The sequence below is a fragment of the Euprymna scolopes genome, chromosome 4 (assembly GCF_053919585.1).
Source record: "Euprymna scolopes isolate OS-2025 chromosome 4, ASM5391958v1, whole genome shotgun sequence".
Classification (NCBI taxonomy): Eukaryota; Metazoa; Mollusca; class Cephalopoda; order Sepiida; family Sepiolidae; genus Euprymna; species Euprymna scolopes.
In genome coordinates this window covers 143,013,614-143,036,558 of record NC_136485.1, presented here as the reverse complement: position 1 = coordinate 143,036,558, position 22,945 = coordinate 143,013,614, and the positions used below count along the sequence as shown (strand labels likewise).

The 22,945-nt window shown below is 34.3% G+C and overlaps 1 protein-coding gene across 1 annotated transcript in view; it reads right to left on the bottom strand.

Annotated features, from left to right (window-relative positions):
* LOC145269567 (neuropeptide FF receptor 2-like) overlaps nt 1-19,599 on the bottom strand; it is a 390,189-nt gene extending 370,590 nt beyond the window's left edge. Inside the window, exon 1 of the mRNA XM_080125311.1 lies at nt 18,671-19,599. The gene's annotated coding sequence lies outside the window, so the exon portion shown is untranslated. The remainder of the gene's footprint in view (nt 1-18,670) is intronic.
* Between the last annotated feature and the right edge of the window lie 3,346 nt (nt 19,600-22,945).

Below are 22,945 nucleotides of genomic sequence, written 5' to 3'. Positions count from 1 at the left end.
ACGATCGAGTTAGGAATGTGTTTTATAATTGATGGTGGGTGGTTGGACTTAGGGTTTACGTAAATTGGAGTAGCGTTATCTTTTACGTATGGTTCATATGTGTTTTTATCTAAGTTTAACGTGACGTCCAGGAAGTTTGTTATTTTTATGTTAGCTGATACGTCCGCTTTTAGGCCTAATTTTTTCATTTCTTTGTGTATGATTTTCTTAAAGTTTTCTCCCTTGAGTTTTTTTTATTGTAGCTAGTCCGTCATCTCTATATAGGCCGATATCCGTAGTATCGAATATGCTTGTGAGGGTATATAGAATGAATAATCCCACAAGATCCGATGCCTCTGCAGAGTCTCTGGCACCCATCGCCAAATCGAACGAATTTTTCATTTTAGTTTTTATCCATATATATTTTATAAATTACTAACTAGCTCTACCTACGTATTGAGCACTTTTGAAGTAAATACTTAACGTTTACGCATAAATCTATACTTTCGTATATTAAATTTAAGTGAGTAAATGAAGTATATATATATATATATATATATATATATATATATATATATATATATACATATGATTGCAACGTGTTGTCAGACGAATGCCACTCCCTCAGACACGGAAGTCCGTGAGGTCGAAAATGACTTATTTAGTTCTGCCGGCAAATCCACAAGCGGACATGACACTGAAGACGGTCATTGATATACATACATATATATACATGCACGCATACATACATATATGCACATACCTACACATGCATATAACACACATATATACATACATATATACATACAGAATACAGAATACATAATGCACATACATACACATACAGTTACATACATATACATACACACGTGCAAATAAACACAAGACGGTCATTAGCATACATATATATAAGTATATACACGCATACATACTTAGATACACATACACACGTACATATCTATAAACATGCACACATATATACATATATACATACACACTGAATAATAGACATACATACATATACATACACACATGCATATATACACATATACATCAACATACATATATATACACATATGCAAATACATACACACATATACATACATATACATATACATACACATATTAAGATACACTTATCTCTATAGACATACACATACATATATATGCATTCATACACATACCCGAACATGCACATATACACACATACATATATGCATACACACATACATATATATGCATACATACACATACATACACACATGCATACATACACATACATACACATGCATACATACACATAAACACATATATGCATATATACTCATACATACAAACATATATATTGTGATTGTAACTTCTTGACATATATATACGTATATACATACACACATACATATATACATGCATATACATACACATGTACATATATAAACATACATACACATATACATACATATATAAATCTATATATATATATATAAAATGTAAATGTTTGTTCGTTCTAAAATAATAACACCCTATTTCTACGTTACCAATTTATTTGAAATTTTCAGACAACCAATCTTTAGAGTCGAGGTATGTTTTTATGTTATTTAAATAAATTTACCTCGCGAATTATTAAGATATTAAATAAAATAAATACATTTTTTAACCATTACTCCGAATCTGTTCTGTTGTAAAACTGAACTTCCGGTTCGATTCATTTCACAGCCACGAATTGACGAAAGATTTCATTTTCTGTTAACTCGATAAGTAAAAAAAACAAATTTACTCATGCAGAGAGTGATCCGTGCTGAAATAATAATGTTATTATTTAAAAAGCCATTCTTAACATGGGGAAGAGGGTGTTTTGTACCTATTCTGTCCTTTAACCTTACAATTTAATAAAAACATATAAAAATTTAATTAAACGTGGAAATACGATTTAAAAAAATAGCGCGGATCACTCTCTGCATTAGCACACACACACACACACACACACACACACACACACACACACACACACACACACACACACACACACAAAATAATAATCCCATATTTTAAAAATTTAAATTCATTTATGTACTTACCAATTTTTTAAATTGTATTTATGTTAAGGCTTTTCGCTCATGAAACATTATGTTTTAATTGTTTAGTTTATTTTCACGGCATTGTTTACATAAAAAAGTTTGTTATAACTTTTTCTAAACTGTTTCATTTTTACGACATGCCTCAACGTATTATAAACACGCTAACCCCCCCCCATGTTAAAAAAATGCCCTTCCATAAACCTCGAAAGCCGTTCTTAACATGGGTAAGTTAGGGTGTTTATAATATGCTGGGGCGAGTCGTAAAATTAACGAAGTTGCTATCTATTATTTATTGCAAAAATTGCTTGAAATGTATTTATTTGACAAAAAAATTACATTTTGGTACTCCTTGGGCGTTGAGTTCTATGACGACCAGTAGAAAAAAATAATAGTCACCCCGCACGTAAGATATTTTATTTACTGACGTTGCCGTAACTAAACGATTAGTTGTCACATTTACAAACATTTATTTATTTATTTATTTTGAAAAAAAGTTTTACTTTTTGTTAATATTAAAAGAAAAATGGGTACTCATTCAGAGAGTGATCCATGCTAAAATTATAACGTTATTATTTAAAAAGCCATTCTTAACATGGGGAGGGGAGGGTGTTTTGTACCTATTCTGTACTTTAACCTTGCAATTGATTAAAAAAAACACGATTTAAAAAATAGCGCGGGTCACTCTCTGCATCAGCACCGAAAAATGTTACTAAACATTTATAAATAATTTCTCACTTTTACAAACATTTGATTTCAAATTTCTTTTTAAATGACGACTTTTATCGATTTTTTTTTAAATATCCCCCCCAATGGGGTTTATTCCGAAATCCGTTGTTAACATGGAGAGGTTGGGGGTGTTTATTATGAAAGCCGATCTTAACATTTGTGGAGGTGGACCTAATATAAAAAAAATAAATAAATAAATTAAAAAAAAAACTAAATCATTTACTGATAACTTCTCACTTTTACAAATATTTTTTTAATTTACATGCGCGGATGAACAAATTGTTGAATAGTGCGAAAACAAAACATTTAGGTCCACCGCCACAATTTTCTTTTTTAAATGACGACTTTCATTGATAAATAAATTTACTTCTCCGCAACTTTTATTGATAAATAAATCAACTTCTCTGCCACGGGCACTGACCCCCTCCTTTTTTTAAATAGTATTTTCGGGTGGGTATGCTGACAACAAATATCAGTTAAATTTTGAAAATAGCCCCTTCTCCGAAAGTGGTGTTTATTCCGGAAGCTGTTCTTAAGATAAGGAGGTTGGGGGGGGGTGATTATAAGGTAGACCTAATCTAAAAAAAAAAACAAGTTGTTTATGCGCACATAAGCAACTAATTTTTATTAACTTTTTTTTTTACTTTTTTATTTAAAAATTAGTAAATTTCAATGAATAGAATAATAAATCATTTATCATTAATATGTGTTTTTGGTTTTGTGTTGAATCAAACTTTTTTTTTTTTCATTACAACAATAATGAACCAATTTAAATCTTCCGGCATGCGTTTAAGGGTTACGAAATTATCAATAAATCGTTTAGTTACTAAACCAACGTCAGTAAATAAAAAAAATGTTACGTGCGCATGCATTAGCCTTGACTGGGGGGGCTAAGGGAGCGACCATTAAATAATTATGCTGGTCGCCATAGAACTCAACGCCCAAGGAGTACCTAAAGTGGCACTTATGCACTTATGTTACCGTGCTATTTCTTTAAAATAGTATTTTCCTGTTAAATTCAAATTTTACAATATGTTTTTCTTTTATTAATTTGTTAAGTGAAAGTACAGATAACCCGGTCGGTGTCTAATGCGAGGAAAATCACTCCCCCCCCAAAAGGGGTACTCTGGATAATAAGAAAAAAATTAAAATTGCCTCAGTCCCGAAAGATTTCTTCTCTACTGAACGAGGAAAAAACGGTGAAGTGTAGTTCACCTTCTGTTTCTCTCCCCCTCTTTCAATATCTCTCTCTATCCATCTCTCCCTTTCCCTCTCTCAATCTATCTTTCTCTCTATATCACCCTCTCCATCTCTCTTTGAGCCCCTTTCTCTCTCTAACTCCCTCTATCTCTCTCCTTTCCTCTGTTTCATCCCTCTCTGTTTCTAACTCTCCCCCCCTCTCTGTTTATCTATCAATCCCTTTATCTCTCTATCTCTTTCTCTTTCTCTATTTTCCTCTCACTGTCTCTTTTCTATCTATATATCTTCCTCTCTATCTGTCCATCTCTAATCCCTCATCCTATTTTAGTCTCCTAAATTAATTACAGTGAATAAGGCATTGTCAAAACAGGGATAAATCCTATTTTAGTCACCTAATTTACTGACTCTGAGAATAGAAGTTATTTGGAAATTACTGCTACCTTGAACAGCACCAGAAGTAACTGGTAAAACCTTTCTAATTAAATTGATTTTGGCAGCCATTTGGTAACAAAATGACATAGCCTTAGCCCTTGCTGCATGAGGAATACCTGCGACTTTGCTGCCAAGTAGAAGAATTATTTATTCTACTTTAAAACATTCAAATTTTCAAAAATCTCATGTTCGACATCTCCAAAACATCCAATATGGGGGAAAATATTGCAAAAATGCTAACTTATTGTTTAGGATGAATGCACAATGGAACGCAAAAAAATCACTTGAGGCTTTTTGTCGATCCTTGCAAGATTTGCGTGGCAATTTCAGACCATTTGGGAATGCAGTAATATTGCTTGCAGGAGATTTCAGACAAATGTTACCTGTTATTCTTCAATCAACACCAGCAGATGAAATAAATGCTTGCCTCAAATACTCTACTTTTTTGTTCCATGTGAAGACATTAAACTTAACTCAAAATATGCATGTCCAGTTGCAGACTGTTCGATCCGCACAAAAACTTTTGCATCACTTGTGGGAAATTGGGTACGAAAAAGTGCCAGCTGGTCAGAGTTAAGGGCAAAATTCTTTGACTTTTAACTTCTGTAATTTCTGTAATTTTATTTCATCGAAAGAATAGTTAGTTTAAAATGTTTTTGCAGATATTCAAATTATAAGAATTCCATTTGACTGAGTGAATGAGCTATTCTTGCAGATACCCATGAACTTAACGCTATAATTAAATGTAAAATTCCAAGTGAGGTAGTCAAATACAAATCCATCGACACTGTTGTGAAAGCAGATAAAGTGGTTAATTATCCAACAGTTATATTTGCCAGGGATGCCACCGCATGTATTGCAACTGAAATTTGGTGCACTAATTATCATGTTGTGAAATATAAACCAATCCAAGCTTTGCAAGGGCACATAGCTTGCAGTAAAAAGAAATTAAGAATCAATATCATAGAAACAACAATCTTAACAGGACCTTTCACAAATGAATATATCTTCATTCCATGCATTCCTATGATTCCACCAGATACATCATTACACTTTAGCAAATTGCACTTTCCAATTTTATTGTCATTTGCAATAACCATCAACAAAGCACAGGGAACAATATTTACAATTGTGGACCTTACGGTTACACACTGACTGTTTTTTCACATGGATAATTTATGTTACATATTCAAGAGTCACCAAACCGGAATATCTCTATATCAGCTAAGAAAATGGAACAGCAAAAACTGTGTACCCATGCAAAATGGAAATTTAAACCTATAAGAAACATACTGTTTCTCATTTTGGAACTTTTTCCATTGCGCCAATTTGAGCCACAGCAACCCGTGGCAGGGTACAGCTAGTAGACATATATAATGATAACAGGTCAATTATTACATGCTTCCAGCATTTTAGACCTACATGCGTCACAACCTTTTCATCGACACAGGCCTATATTTATGGACAAATGCCTGAGGCAGTATCTATACAAAGATGATGTTACAGAGTTTTTGCTTTGTACGACAGCTAAATCTCTCTCTCGGTTCAAAATGTTAACATCCAGCAACAAGCAAGAGCAAGATAGCCAGCAATATATATATATATATATATATATATATATATCCCATGTAAGAAGCCTTGATTCGACGTCATATCGCTGTTGAAGGACCAATCTGGGATGTTTTACATAAACGCTTTTAGGAGCGGCATTAAATGATAGAAGAAATGCGTAAATCTTGGGGGTTCTTATGTAGTACAAGTTTTATATGCTGTGGCAAGTTTCGTTTTTTGTTAAGCGTAGATCAGGGCTATTACTTTTTGAACTCCACTCGTATATATATATATATATATATATATATTATTCAACTAAATGCGTAAGGGTCTGACGCCAACCGCCACGTCTACTGGACACATAATATTTTTTATGAAAGGAGCTTGACTTCTTTCAATTTTAAATATTCCGAGCAAGCAAGTAGGAATTGAACATAAAAGAATTTATTTCATTTTTTTTTCTTTTCAGCTAGTGAGAGGGGAACCTATCGTTGTGCTCCTCACTAAGCAAAGCTTACCTAAACTTGTATTAAGTACAATAATTAGTCTTCCTCTTGAATGATTGATATTTCTGACAAAGGGAGAAGAAAAGGTTGTACAGTAACCTTTTGCATTAGCAGTCGCTTGACATGTTGGAATTTTTATCTTTCTATTGCTATCGTGTGGCGATATCACTAATAAGTGCGCTGAAGGTAAACCTTTTTACTGGGATGACATTATCCGTTTGAGAGTCAGGGACCGAAACTTGAAATAACCCCCAAGGAGGCAGTCCTATCAGGCGGTGTAAAATATTTGAATGCTGCATTGTCAGATGCAGTATATCTTGTGGGGCCTCTCGATGCCATATTAGTGCCTAATTTTACAGCATTACCTTAACATGGTCTGCAAAAAAAAAAAAAAAAAATTAATCCCCCTTTTCTTAATCCTTAATTTCCGTCTATGTCCTGTACTTACAAACTCTGGTGAACAGTTTCACATATCCCCATATGCAATCATGAAATACCCTTTAAAACTATCTAACAGTAACCCCCAAACGTCAACTTCTAACGTAGATCTCCACTACCAGCCCGCCTTCTCCAACGTAAGGTGACTTTGTTCTAACCTTCCAGAGGTTGAAATTCAATTACAGGAAACCAATCCAGACTTATTGTTCCTGTGCGAAACTGTATCTGGACCGACACTCTCCTCAGATTACTTCGCGATTAAGATACTCAAACTTTACATCAAATTCTGACCCACAGGATCGCCATGGGTATGGAAGATATGCCTACATTAGGTATGGCTTTCTTAGAGGTAGGGACGTCTCTAGAGATAACCCTTACTTGCCCTATATGCGCTTCCGGTTAGAACTTTCTTACGGCACTGCGTTCATATTTGCCCTCTTTCGCCCTCACAACAACGGAGTAACTATTTTAAAGATACTTTCTGAGAAAATTGACTACATTCTGCTTGGCCATACTTCGGCTAATATCTACATCTCTGGTGACTTCAATGTTTACAATGTTGAATGGCAAACCCACTCAAACAGAACGGATGATGAGGGGAGGTTTTATCATGATTTTTCTACCGGTTACGATCCAAATCAGATTGTTTACGAACTCAACTCTTTCTTTCTTGTTTTATTTTATTTTTTTACTTCATTCGTTTAATACTATTTAACGTTACGTTTAATAACTTCGGTATTTCTGTTTATAATAAATAAGAATTCAGCATTAATCAAAATCTAATATTTATGCGTATTTTACGTATTTTATTTTTTTTTATTTTTGGCATCACCGGGCAGCGTGCTAGTATATATATATATATATATATATATATATATATATATATATATATATATATATAGGCAATGTCTGGCTCGGTGCGGAACGGTCTCTACTAAACCACTTTGTCAGTTAATGTTCTACAGACGTGAAAGCTGATAAAAAGCACATCTGGCCCATGCAGAAAAGGATCAACTTAATTTTTAATCGGTAAAAATAATCGCGAATTGGTTAAAATCTGGAAACAATGGAACTTACCATGCGTTAGTCGGTAGAGTAAACGTTTTAATATCTACGCATGCCCAAATATACATTTATATCTTTAATAGCTTTCCTTTCAAAGTGTTTTTATAGGTGTGGATTTAGGTTCGCGGGTAACAAATAAAGCTGGAGAGCTATATGTTTTGTTTTCAATTGGAGTTGATGTTGCGCAAGTCGTTTTAAAACGTTTGAAATTACGACAATATATTGGGTGCAATATAGTAATTAATACATAATATTTGCTCTATAATAATAAATACGAAATATTCATCAATTAAAATATCAATTTGTTTACGACGTTCGGCACAATCACGTTGACACACCGGTTCTCGCCAGATCACCGACGTTAAACAACGTTGAGACTAGCCAGTACTAGATGGGTGACAATTTGGGAAGGCTAGGCGCTGTATGTACATTCTGGGAAGGTTGGGCGTGTGGCCAGCACCCTCACCCCGTAAAAAGAACTCAGTCGCTACACAAGCATCTACAAAGTTGTAGATGGCCTTAGAGGCTCAAAGCTATGGATACGTACATACATACATACATATATACATACATACATACATACATATACAGGATGTTCCAATAAAATCTATACACTCTTTAAATGACCATAAAACCAACATTATAAGAAAGAAAAGTTTCATACATCAAAATACTGTAAAAAAAAAAACTATAGAAACCAGCTAATTATCGAAGTATTTAAATTATTGGACATTGTGGTCCATGAACAGCTGACAACGCTCACTGATTGAATCGAAAACGTTCCTAATCAGTTCAATTAGTATTTTGACACATCTTCTTTCAATGGTTGCTTTGAACTCATTCATTGGAGCTGTGTTTAACATACCCCTACCCATTCCTACCCTCAAAATCCATTGAGGGAGTCAATCTGCTGAGCGTGGACAGTACTGAGTACTTCTCCTTCGTCGTAACTATCTGGTTCGCAGGTGACTAGGAATATATGATCTTACATCCTGATGATAGTGCGGAAGTGCTCCATCCTGCTGTTTCCATATTTGTTGTATAGGTATTTAAAATTGTCGAAGACACTTGAAAATTGAGTATGTTATTACTGTACATCTAATGAAAAGGCTGAGCATTTTTAAAATGATTTCGAGTACAAATGAACAGCAAGAATTGGAATACACCCTACCTATTCTTGATTGTCACAGCTCGCGAACGTCAAAAACTACAATTTGGGAGTGAGGATACTTAAGAAGAACTAAAAAATTCCGGCATAAACTTATGAAATGCTTCAGACTGCTTTTCAACCATCTTACATCAGTTTTTCGAGTGTAATTATGCTAAAAATGGAAACGAAATCGACATGATCTATTATGCATAGACCAAAAGATTCTGAATAAAAAGCAGAAAAAAACATAGCCATTACATAAATTGACTACAAGAACACACACAGTAGGATTCCTCAAGCATAGATAATCGAACGCCTGAAAATATATAAAATGATAGACAAGATTATTATTTAATTAAAAATGCAATGAAAGCATGGAGACTTGAACGGACAACTGATGGACGGCACATGACAGAAAGTAAAATGCAGAGAGATATTTTCAAAGGAAATTACCAATCACTACTAGTGTTCATCATAGCAATGATGATCCTGAACATTATACTAAGAAAGTACGAAACCTGGTAAAAGTTCACTAATACAGATGGAAAAATGAACCACCTAATGTACGTGAATGACCTCAAACTTTGTGCAAGAATTAAAAGAAACCAGAGATGACGAGGATATTTACCCTGGAAATCCGAATCGAATTCGGTTGATTAAAGTGCGCACTGCAAATTATAAGAAGGAGAAAACTAGAGACAACGGAAGACATGGAACTACTCCACCAGACAGAGATGATGGCACTAGGTGAGCATGACACCTACAAATATTTGGGAGTTCTGAAAGCAGACACCATCAAAGCAACCGAGATAGAAAAAGAAAACTAAACGTGACTACCTCAGTAGAACAAAGAAACTACTAGAAACTAAAACAGTAAAAACCCTATAAAAAGTATACATACATGGGCAGAAACACAAATGAGATGCTCCGGACCGTTTATAGGTTAGACCAAAAGAAAACTGAGGCATCTCGCGCAGGAATCTTATGATCATGAACAATGCACCACATCCAATGCATGACGTCGACCGGCCCTACGTGAAAAGAAAGACGGAGAAGGAGGCCTGTTTTGTATAGAAGACTGTGTGTATGGCACGGAAAAAGAATTAGAAAAATACATAATGAAGAACACTGAAAAGATAATTTCCTCAGCAAAAGATGATGAAAAATATATACAAAACAGAGAAGAGAGAGACAAGGGATAATACGAGAAAAGAAACATGGGAGGAGTAACAACTAAAAGGACGATTTATGAGGACGACAAAGGATAAGATTAACGAAATCACTTGGACATGACTACAGACAGGAAACATAAAAAAGAAACGGAATCACTTAATAACAGCCGCAGAAGATAACGCGATAAGAACCAACCGCATCAAAACAAAGATCGACAGAATACAACAAATGTAAACTCTGTGAACAAAGAGACGAAACGATACACCACATCATAAGCAAATACAGCAAACTAGCGTAAAGCTAATACAAGAATAGATACAATAAAGTAGTGAAGGCATTACATTGTGAATTATGCAAACAATTGCATCTTGAAGAAAGAAACAAATGGCACAAGCACAACTCGGTAGCAGTACTTGATATAATGATAAAACCTTGTGGGTCAATCCCGAAAAAAGTTTTCAAAAAAGAAATGGGAGAAGATGGAATCAAAGGAATGTCTGAGGAGACACAACGAATAACAATAATGAAAACGGCTGAAATATAAATGGAAAAATCTTGAATGCAGAGGCTAATACATATAAGTGACAGGTGCTAGCTTGACATATAGAAACTGTTACAGAAGTTAAACACAGAGAAACTACATGGAATCAAGTAAAAACTGAAACTGTATAATTGTAAGTTAACCCCCCTACACACAAAAAAGAGATGGCGTAAACAGATATTACACCAAATAATTGAGCAGTGTCGAGTAGGATGGGCAGGCCGAGAAAAAAGAGAAAACACTAAGCAGACCTCCATTGCGAAGAGTACTAGCACCTTGGAAGTTTTATTGCCACAAAAATTCTAGTGAAAACAAATACTCGCTACTCAAGAGCAATCAATGATAAACGTCTGTTGCAATAGTGCAAATTTATTTGCAAATGTTATCGAAAGAATGTAAAGTACTGGAAACATAGGGAGAGTTGTTGTTATTCAGACTCATGAAACACCACTGACTGAATAATAATAATAAATACTACACAAGTGTTATTTTTATTATTGGAATCATTTGAAATGAGTAATTTGCATATTTATTTATTTATTTATGGACTGTTATCCTCATCTTTATAGTTCACGGTGTTTCGACCATCCATTCCTCTGGTCTTCGTCATGTATCAGGTAGTTAACCGCAACGGAACATTAATTCTTAGTTTCTTAACTGCATCCTCAGCAATTAATGCCTTCCATAGTTGTTGTCGTCTGACCACGTTTTGCCAACTAACCCTCTGGGCAAACTGTGGGTAGGCTTGAAACCGTTATATTCAGACAATGCTCAGCTGGAACCGTAGCGAAGATAACGGTTTCAATCTTCCCTTAAGTCGGCCAGAGGATTAGTTGACCAAAACGTGGTCAGCCGATAACAGCTATAAAAGGCAGTAATTACTGAGGATGCAGTTAAGAGACATCGCATTTCTATCCCGTCGCGGTTAACCACCAGACGAAGGCTAGAGAAATAGTTGGTTGAAACGTCGTGAAACAATGATGAAAATGACGATGACAGTCCGCAAATAAATAAATATACAAAAACGTTCTTGGTTTTCGACCTTAGATTTTATCAAGCCTAAATGAAATCTGTGATTGAAACATAAGTGCATTTAAGTAGCCATTCACTATGTTTTATTCGTATTTCTAACCTTCGCAGGTGATGCATTATTTGTACACGTTCGCTTCTGTAATCTGGCTGACAACATGTATCTCCTGTTTTCCAGTACTACATTCTATCATATCCAATCTCATTTTCCTTATCGGTATAGCTAAACCCTTGCTGCACGTACACAAAGTAAATAGCTACAGTAGTATCTATCTGGCCCTACACCGACATGATTTAACACAAGGTCTGAAAGTAGGGAAGTAACTACTAGCGTAGAAGACCCGTATACAAATTGGCGAACAAATGCAATTAGCAATAGAGAAACATCTTTTGAAAGAGATATGGCAATGCCTGGGAAGGTGGATGTTCTATGACTTACCAGGGGCATATCTCATTCAAACAAAATGATAAAGTACTTTGCAAGTCTTTACTGATTGTAAAAATAAGCATAATGTTTCCAGTGATAACGACTGATATCTATCTTTAAAATGTATTTATAAAAACCTTATGATGACACCAGCACTTAATTCTATTCCGAGGCTCTTTGATCTTCAAATTTTGCCAGCCTTTTAATATTTTTGCTAACCGTAATACTACATGCGCTCTTTCAAAAATACAGGCAGTTTACGGCTTCTGTGAGTTCATGGAGTTATTTACTTGCTGACTAAGAAGGGCACAGTTCGACAAAAATTTGGATTTTAATGAAGGTGAAATGCGCCCCTTAAAAATATTTTACTGTTAGTATAAACACAAATAAAAGCAGTCTAAAAAAATCGAAGACAATAAAGAGAAAGTGCAGTGCCTGAATAGATGCTACACTTTTATCTTAGTTGTGTATCTGGAGTATCCTCTTTCCATTTGCATATCGTTGGTAAGAACCAACACTTTTTATTACTAAATAGTAAGTCTTTCATCAATGGCCCGGTGGCAGATATAGGATAAGGGTAAACGGGGTTATGAATTATACGTTGATAGCTGCCCTGGAAGTATTGAAACAATGGATGAAATAAGTAGAATATTATTTAAAACCAATTATGGAAGAGGAAAGATCAGCAAGAATTTGTTTGCATTAGACTTGGAGATGATCACGGTGTATTCTATTCATAAACGATCTTGTGGTATTTTGTTCTGCATATGGCATATTATAGAAAATAAACCTTGTTAATGGAAACTTGTTGAGGATTTTGTTACATAAAGACACTGGGAGAGATATATCTCTGGTATGGTTGTGGCTCGAGGAGCCTTTGTTAATAAATGTATTATCAGGGATTGGAGCTCGATCGAGCATCAAACATGAGAATAACTATTTAGTAGAGAGGAAAGTGTGAACGAGACTGCAGACAATAGATTATCCCACATAAAATTTTGAAGTTATTTCTGTGCAAAAATCCCCTCGAGAAAATATTTCATCTTGTGATTTGGGTTATACATTCTGTAACTTTTCTTTATATTTTCTTTGTCTTGTTTTTATTCGTAGCGTATTTTTTATAATGTCTACATTTATCAGCCTATACGCGAGTGTAAAGGTAGACATCAGTTCGACTTTAAAGTGGGGCAAACAAAACTTATTACTGATTTTTCTTTTTGCAGATAGTGACCCGTAGCTTTCTTTAGAATCTGAATGCACGATAGCCCCGGTACGAGCTCTTCATTCAACGTAATCCTTCACGACCATATTGTATGGCATACAATCATCGTTGATGCAATCACGCGTGAGTGTTGCTTTGTGTGTGTGTTTGAGAAGGATTTCAAATCATCTTGAGCTTTTCATATTATTTTATTATTATTATTATTATTATTATTATTATTGTTATTGTTATTATTGTTATTATTATTATTATTATTATTATTATTATTGTTATTATTGCTATTATTGTTATTATTATTATTATTATTATTATTATTATTATTATTATTGACTCACTTGGAGCTTTCACACAAGTCAACAAACGATCTGATTGGAAACCTGTGGTATTCTCTGGAAGCTGAGTGACAACAAGTCTCCCCAGACGTCCAGCTCTCTCCACCTCCTTCGATAGCATGTGCAAATGAATTTGCTTCATCGCAACAGCCGCTTACCATTGATTTCTCGCTGGTAGTGGTCATTGGTTTATACTGGAATTTGAGTGGCACTCAGCTTCCCCAAGGTCCCAGTTCTCTTTGCGCTTGTCCAGCCGAGGTCTGGTTGGCGCTCGCTCCTCGGTCTTTTAGTCCTTATTGACCCTTCTCGGTCCATTGCTATCATTTTTTTTGGGGGGGGGGTCGTTGATGAAACAATGGGAAGATGCATGATGGGGGGGGTGTAGAACTTGTAAATATGCAGTTTCGGTGTTCTTCATTCCCTGTAACGTTTATTCGTTATATTATTATTATTATTATTATTATTATTATTATTATTATTATTATTATTATTATTATTATTATTAATGTTATTATTATAAAGTGGTGTGCATATAGTATGCATACTATTGGAATATATTGAACATATATGAATATATATCTATATCTACATCTCTCTTTCTCTATCTCTCTCTCTATATATATATATATATTAATTTATCTTCACTATATTCAATATATACATATATATGTATATATATATGTATATGTGTGTGTTTGTGTGGGTGTGTGTTTGTATCTAATATATGAAGAAATCGTTAGAAAATATAGTTGAAAAGTGAATTCATATATGAATATTTCCCCCCCCCCCCAAAAAAAAAAACACGGAAATATTGTAATATTTTCCCTCGCATCTTTCATGGAGCTATGGAGCTGAATCGTCCTTAAAACTTTAACTATATTCTATTTTTATAAAATTTATATCATATGTGTAAAACTTTCCTAGTACAACAACGGAAGTTATCCCGAATCTCTACTTGCGTTTTAAAGATTATTTAGTACAGAACACGCATTAAACTTTAGATACGTGCATTCATCCAAATTAAACTATAATTAGCTGTGTAAAAAAATGATTTAATTCGGGTTGGAAATTTCAGTCTCTTCCGACTATATTAGGGGAAGAAACGAGAGCAGTAAAAATAATATTAGCTTTGTGTTCCTTATTTACTCCAAAGCAACGTTAGTGCTTACTACATGAATTGAATTGGAAGGTTACGGTGGTCTTGTGGTTAACGGCACGGATTGACTACCTAAGTGTCCAAAGTTCAAACCAGTTCGTTTCACAAAAATCATCTTAACTTAGGGTGTTGGCAACCTTCATGTGGTCCATTCCTTAATCTCCGATGTCCTTTTTAGAAAGCATTTTCACTTGAAAAACCAATTCCCACAATAGAATATGCGGATTCATACGATATTACGTGGATAAATACTACGTAGTCTTTCACTGTTCCCTTTTGCCCCGTTTGACTCCCTAATATAGTCGTAATCGGCCAATATGTTGGAAAACATTCTGAATAATTGTCTTACTGGATTTCACTAATATCTGATGTAGATATTTAATTTTTTTTACCGGCTTCTGTATCATTAGATCATTTCGAGGTGAGGACACGTAGATGTTCGGCTTATAGAGTGTAATGTAGAAGTCCGGAACCAATTTCATTGTCTTCCCTGAACATTTTATACATGTAATATAAATTGTATTAAAATGGGATATATTAAAAGTTTAAATACGGTTAGGATTACGTACATTAGGAACGCACCTAGCGATTATGGACCACTAACATTGTCTTTGTTTTATATGTACTGGATTTGCATTTCATAAAGTATATCTAAATTGCTAAAAGCGTATATCAAAAGAGACCAGCATTACAAACAGTTCAATTGTCTCCTCCAGTAAACTTTACATGAAAATATGCGTTTAGATTTTATGTAGATTTCCTAACCATTTCATTTAATACTAAATACAAAAATATCATAAACATACACACACGCGCGCACACACACACACACACACACACACACACACATATATATATATATACACTCCTATATTTTTTTGTATTGTATGTATTGATATTCATATTAAACCCACCTTTTCCATAGCTATTTAAAAAGAAAATACCACTTTGCTGTATATAGGTCGTGGAATTGCATTAATCTTCAAAAGATGTAGTTAATTTACATATATTTTTACACATTCATTAAAAAATATCATTGAAATATATATATACATATATATATATATATATATATATATATATTTCAAAAGGCGAAAAATTAAAAGGTAAATATTTGTATGTATGTTTTTATGTATATATATGTATATCTATGTATATGTATATATATATGTTGTATATTTTTTGATATATATGCATGTATGTATTTGTATATGTATGTATGTATAATATTGTACTTAAACCAAATTTATAGTTATAATTTTACTCTATTTTATTTCTATCCCTAACTCATATTAACTTTCTTATCAAGTTTTAAATCCATACTTTTATTTTAATTTTTTTCCAGATACATCTGCCTTACTTTTAATGCTAGGTTTATTTATGGTGTCTTTTAAATTTAATAAAAACCCTTTCCAACATTTTCTGATGAGGAAACCTTGTTTAATAAAAAAAAAAACTATATGTAATAATTATTGTCCGTAACTTGATGTCTACCACAATAAAAACATTGTTTTCCGAAACAATCGTACAAATAATTGATTTTGTTGTTGTTCCTTCTTATGAAACGGATTTTTAATTTAATTATAATTTGATTTTTAATTATCAATTACATTACTATATATATATATATATATATATATATATATATATATATATATATATATATATTGGTTGTTTAAAACATTTTGTTTAATAAACTATTCTGTCACTCTTTGGTTTACAGACATGAAATTTAGCACATAGGGTATTTGCTCCAACGCGAAACTTTATATTTGGGGTTAGCCAGATGAAAATCGATGAAAAATTCTGAAAATTAAAAAAAATGGAACTTGCTAGGTGAACGTCGAACGACAGCATTTCGAATAAGCATGGGTAACGTAATAGTTATTGGTTCATGTTTCCATTCTTAGCCTTCCAGCAAAGATGTATTCATAGCTCAGTCATTAACGTCAAAGGAAAAAGTAAATTGTAAGCTAAACGTCTTTGTTTCGATTCTTGGTAGTGGCGCACGAGTCATTTTTTTTAAAACTTTTAAAATCGTTAATATATATTGGGTCCAACAAACAGTATATATATATATATATATATATATATATATATATATATATATATATATATATGTGTGTGTGTGTGTGTGTGTGTGTGTGTTTGCTTTTTGTATGAGATAATCACGTTGAAACACCGATTCTCGTCAGATCATCGAAGTTAAGCAACGTTGAGCCTGGCTAGTACCATATCGGTGACCATTTGGGAATTCTAGACTCTGTATGCGCTTTCCGCTTATCTAGACGTTGTTTACAGTCGTCCCGAACCTCCACTTCCCACTGGTATTCAACAATGTCTCCTTAGGAGAGCTGTGGTTGAAGATTGCGTAACTCTTGCCACAAAAAATTCACGCGCAGGCACCATTACAGTGGGTATCCATTGTTTTTCAAGACTGAAGGAAGCCTTCCTTTTATGATTTAACAGTTTTATACTGTACATTGTTTTTTTTTTTATAGTTCATATGACTGTTTAGTTTATACAGATATTACATAATTCTTACATACACATTTCTAAATTTGCAACGATCTTTAATACGGGATTCTAAAAAAAAAATTCTATGTGTTAGTTTAAATCATGTTTCGTTTCATTAGTATTATTAGTCGTGTAGATTTAGTAGAAATGGGTGATACGGCCTGTGACCATAATCATGAATTAGTTATTTTCCGGCTGATTGCTTTTCGGGTGGCATGGATTAATACCTTATGGTTTCAAATGCCGTTATTATTTGGGGAGTTCAGACAAGATTATCCAAGAACTTTTGTATCGAATCCAGGGCCGTTTTCTTTTTTATGAATGTCAATATTCCACTAAAACAAAACAAAACAAAAAAAAAACAATAAATAAACGACCTTGTGTCTGACGTTGCCTCTATTGGCTACGAAGTAAATAGGAATGGATGATTCGCCGAGGCGCCTTTCCTTTTGAAAGTCGACTACTGTGCCTGAATGAAACAGCAAGTGCACTGCTACCTGTTGGTTGTCCAACAGGCAGCAGAGTTTATTGCAGGATGGAGGGGAAAAAAGTAAAAGTCCTGTTCGCTTGGTCTCGTCTCGTCTTGTCTTTGTTACGCATTTTTAAACGAAGCCGCACATCATAGATTGCTTTAATAGAAAGCAAAGACGTAGCTTCCTATTGTTTCACATAATATTCGTCAATTTGGTTCCGTAATACTAACTAATCGCCTAGGTAAGGACATGTCGGTCTGTCTGCCTGGCAGGCTCTCTCTCTCTCTCTCTCTCACTCTCTCTCTCTCTCTCTCATATATATATATATATATATATATATATATATATATAATCGTTTTGACTGCCGATATCATTTGAAATTTCTCATATTTTTAATCTATTATTTGGGTCATGGCTATCAGTTTTATCAGAACTATCGGAACATTGGTTGAAAGCCAGAGAAGTATACATTAAAACACACGTATACACATATACACACCCATATGTATATTTGCGTATGCATAAACACGCGCGCACGCACACACGCACACACATATATATATATATATACATTTATATATATATATATATATATATATATATATATATATATATATATTCACCACAAAACCTACTACAATCTACCTATTTTTATAGGGATAAATTAAAATCACTTACCTTGTGTTTTTTGTTTGTTTTTAACGATCAACTGCCGTCACGAAGGCGCTGGTAGAGTTGGGCTGGGCTTCGACGTTGATAGTACTTGTCTCAGTCGAGCCTGTTATAGCGCGGACGGCGGTAGTGTTGCGCCCTGCCAAGTGATGAGAACAGTGGTGACGACAAACGACACCAATATTTGGAAGATTTCTTAAATTATAATAAATAAATTAATAAAACTACTTTAGCCTTGAGGTTTATGGCCCCCTCCACAGGTTTTTTTTCCTTTTATTCTCACAACGATGCGCACAGAAGATGAAAAATAAACTGTTGCTATGGTTAAATGAAAAACAAAAAATACACAAAGGGAAGAATTTTTACATATTTTACAATAAATAAATAAATAGCTCTAAGCAAGTTAAGTGTTATTTTGTACACAAAAAAAGAATATCTCCTTTTTCTAGTGATCTGACGTTAACCTTTTCACTCAGTTCCCCATACACACAAACAAACACTAACATGCACACACACACACACACATACACACTTCCACACACTCACACACGCACACACACGCACTGGCACTGGAAAAGGGCGATTATAAAAACGATGCACAAAATGAAAGAAAAAGGTGGGGCCAAAATTTAAAAAAATCAAAAGGTTCCGTTTGGTAAAGGGGCTTATGACGAAGCATCAATCCATATGCTAAAATAATAACAGTAATAATATCCAGTGGTGATGCGCAAGCTACACGGAGCTATCGAATCGGGAAAGCCGTTCGAGTTGTAGAAACGCTTCTGTTAGCGAACAGAGAACAACGAAAGTGAGAGGGGTGAGATTAACAACACAAAGAGAGAAGAGAAGGGGGGCGAGTAAAGAGGGAAAGGGAATAGACAATGAGAGAGTAAATAATACAGCGAGATAGAGAGAGTGGGGGAATACAGGTTGTAAATTAATCGATGGGTTTGAGTGTGACTGATGCGTGAGTGCACACTCGAGACCGACAGGCAGACGAGCGGTCAGACGGACGATGAAGCAAAGTGGAATCAGATAAAGTGTGTGTGTGTGTGTGTATGTGTATAAGAGAGAGATAAAGAGAGGCATAGAGAGAGGGGGCGGGGGGAAAGGGCGGAAGATGAAATCTAGTGGTGAAGAAAGGTAAGGATTGAAATGATATGATTTGGCGTTCACACTTTGCGACTAAAACTCAGCTGATAAAATCTCTCTTTCTCTCTCTATCTCTCATTCACTTTTATTTCTCTCTTTCTCTCTCTCTCTTTCAAAAAGAGAAACAACTGAGTTTCGATCCTAGTTTAAAACACAAGCTTGTATAATCACAACAAGAAGTTGAGATACAGCGAAACAGCACATACTTGGGTGAGTTTATCTCCCTCGCTCTTCTCTCTCTTTCAAATTCTCTCTTCCTTGCCTGTATATATATATATATATATATATATATATATATATATATATATATATATATATATATAGAGAGAGAGAGAGAGAGAGAGAGAGAGAGAGAAAATAATCCAAATATAGCTTTAAAGAGCTTATATATATATGAGAAGCGTTCCGCCGTAATGGATCAGTAGGGATTGGGAATTACACTGTTATGATTATTGAATATACGCTTTCATAACCTGAAAGTATCATTTCTCTGTTGCAGATATTGACGGTGTTAGACTCTGAGAAAGCAACTTCTGTAAGAGAAATGCGTCAGAAACAGACGTGTGCCATTTGTTTTTTGCAAAATTACATTGAGAATGGGAGTGACAATGTAGAAAAATAAATCAATGAAGCACATAATTTTACTTGTTTTAATATACTACTTTGGTATTCGTAATTCTTCAACTTTTCGAGAATAAAAAATCAATACGAAAAATATATGAATGTTTAAGATATAAACATTCATATATTTTTCGTATTGATTTTTTATTCATACATATTTAAATAAAAGGGAATACACGTGGATACAACATGCAATATATATATATATATATATATATATATATATATATATATATATATATATATATATATATATATAGTACAATAGACATTGAATACTTACAGACACGAATGTTTCATCCTTTCAAAAATTATCAGTGCAGGGTTTCACGATCAACACCAGTCGAGAGATTCGGACCCGGCAACAGAAGGCATCTCTGGCTTCATTAGTAAGGACCTAATCCATTCGGCCACTGTTAACCGCGGGAAATACTGTTGAGATTTAAGCATTTAATTTTAAAATGTTTTTAACATCTGTCAGAGTGATCTAATAAGAACTACATTTACCGACTCGCGAAAATATCGGCGCCCCTGCAGTGTAGTAAAATCTCCAGTTGAGAATGAAAGAATTAATGTTTTTACCCAATTTTTCGAGATTTATCATCCGAAGGGCCGGGCTTCAAAATGATACCAATCTCGTGAATTTTGGTACATATATATAGGCATACGGAAAAAGTTTTAGTATATAGAAACTTTTAACTATAATAGTTTCGTCTATGTATTTAATTTAAACAAGAAAAGTTGACGCGCCTATATATTTGTGAATGTTTAATCCATGACATTAAACAAAAATAGCAGTGGATTATTACCATTAATCTAATTTTGATTCTTTGTACTTTTAATCTCATCTTGAATGGTAGTTTAAACAACGCTTCGGCCGATGTAACCTCCGACCTTTTTTACATCGACCGAAACGCTGCGAAAATCACACTCTAGATGAGATAAGTAGTCCGATGGATCTGAATAATACGAATAACCATACATAAGAACCTGGCCGAGTAACTAATATAAAGTTAACGTTTGAGCAGAGACTCAAAACGTTTGTTTTGTAAGAAAGAAGTGTGTAAGCGAACGACATCTCCCCCACAGTTTCGAAGACGGTTTTTATACTATCAGTGTAAGAAACAGTACACTAAGGAGACCCAACCCTGATCTTGCGAAAGTACTCTATATAAGATCGTATTAAATTCTTGTACAGGTATAAGAGTTCGTCGGGAGTGAGATACCTTTTGGGGCGGAAGAACAATTCTAATTTTCACAGCGATTTTAGAAACAGATCTAATGTAGATCTTACATTTTAGGTCATAGAAAAGGCCAGTCCCAAAAGCTGTCGAAGCAAAGTGTTTCCTCAAGGCTAGAACCGTTCATTTCAAATTGAACATAATTAGAATATGAGCATCTGTCATGAAAAGATAGAATTTGAGTTTTTGATGCATTAATGGTAAACAGTTATTTCTTAAACCACGACACAAAACACTCCATGTGGAAGGTGAGAGAATCTGTAATATTCTGGTTTTTGTGGACCTTTGAAGTTTGCCATAGATAGTAGTATCGTCTACATTGATATCGACAAAAGAACGAGAAATGTAATTTGGAGGGTCGTCCATGAAGATCAGGAAGAACGTTAACCTCAGAATGAAACTCTGAGGCATAACAGCATTCGGATTTCCATCAATTATCAACATCTTTAATACACTTTTCAGAAAAAAAAGGTTTCTTTAAGGTTGAGAGGACATTTCAAAATATTCCCTTGCTGGAAATCTATTAATATATACTGTCTTCCTAAATCTTTAGACCTCTACAACGCAATATGTTTGTATTGACATATTCTATTCAAGAACATGTAAAACAATAACTTCATTGATTACTAATTTATTTCAAACTCTATGTCGCACTGTATCTCAGTGCCACGTTTGCTAACACTCTTCAGCATGGCAAGGTGGTGATTTGGCCATAAGCGTAGAGATACACAGAAATTCAATCCCAGAATTCCCTTTCTTGATCGGCCTCTTTTTCGTCCGGACAACATGGGGTGAGCACGCGTGTTTCTGTCTCTCCGTAAATAAGAGGGAACCCCCCTCAACACTAGATAAGCATATTTAGTTTAATAATTGTAGGATATGTAAAGTGTAAATTGTTTTTGTAATATATATTGTAACCCTAATGTAACGTAAATAGTTAATTATGATTCATAAATATTACGATTGTGTCGTGTTGTGTGTGGGTTTTGTTTTTGTGTCTGCCATGAATGCCTACAGTAAACAACGAAGCGGTCCGGAGGACGAAGAAAGGAGATTCCAACCAGAATGACACCAGGGTGAAGAAGTCATCTGAGAGAATGAAGGAGCCACACCCACATCAAACATCTCAGGTAAGATTTTCTTCTCGATACACCGATCCTTTCCTGTTGATGTTTCCATGTACTTACCTGTGGGTATCATTTATTCCCTCGGGGAGCTGGTTGCGTTCCCAGAACGTTTCTCAACCAAGTAATGCTCTCCGGGGAGA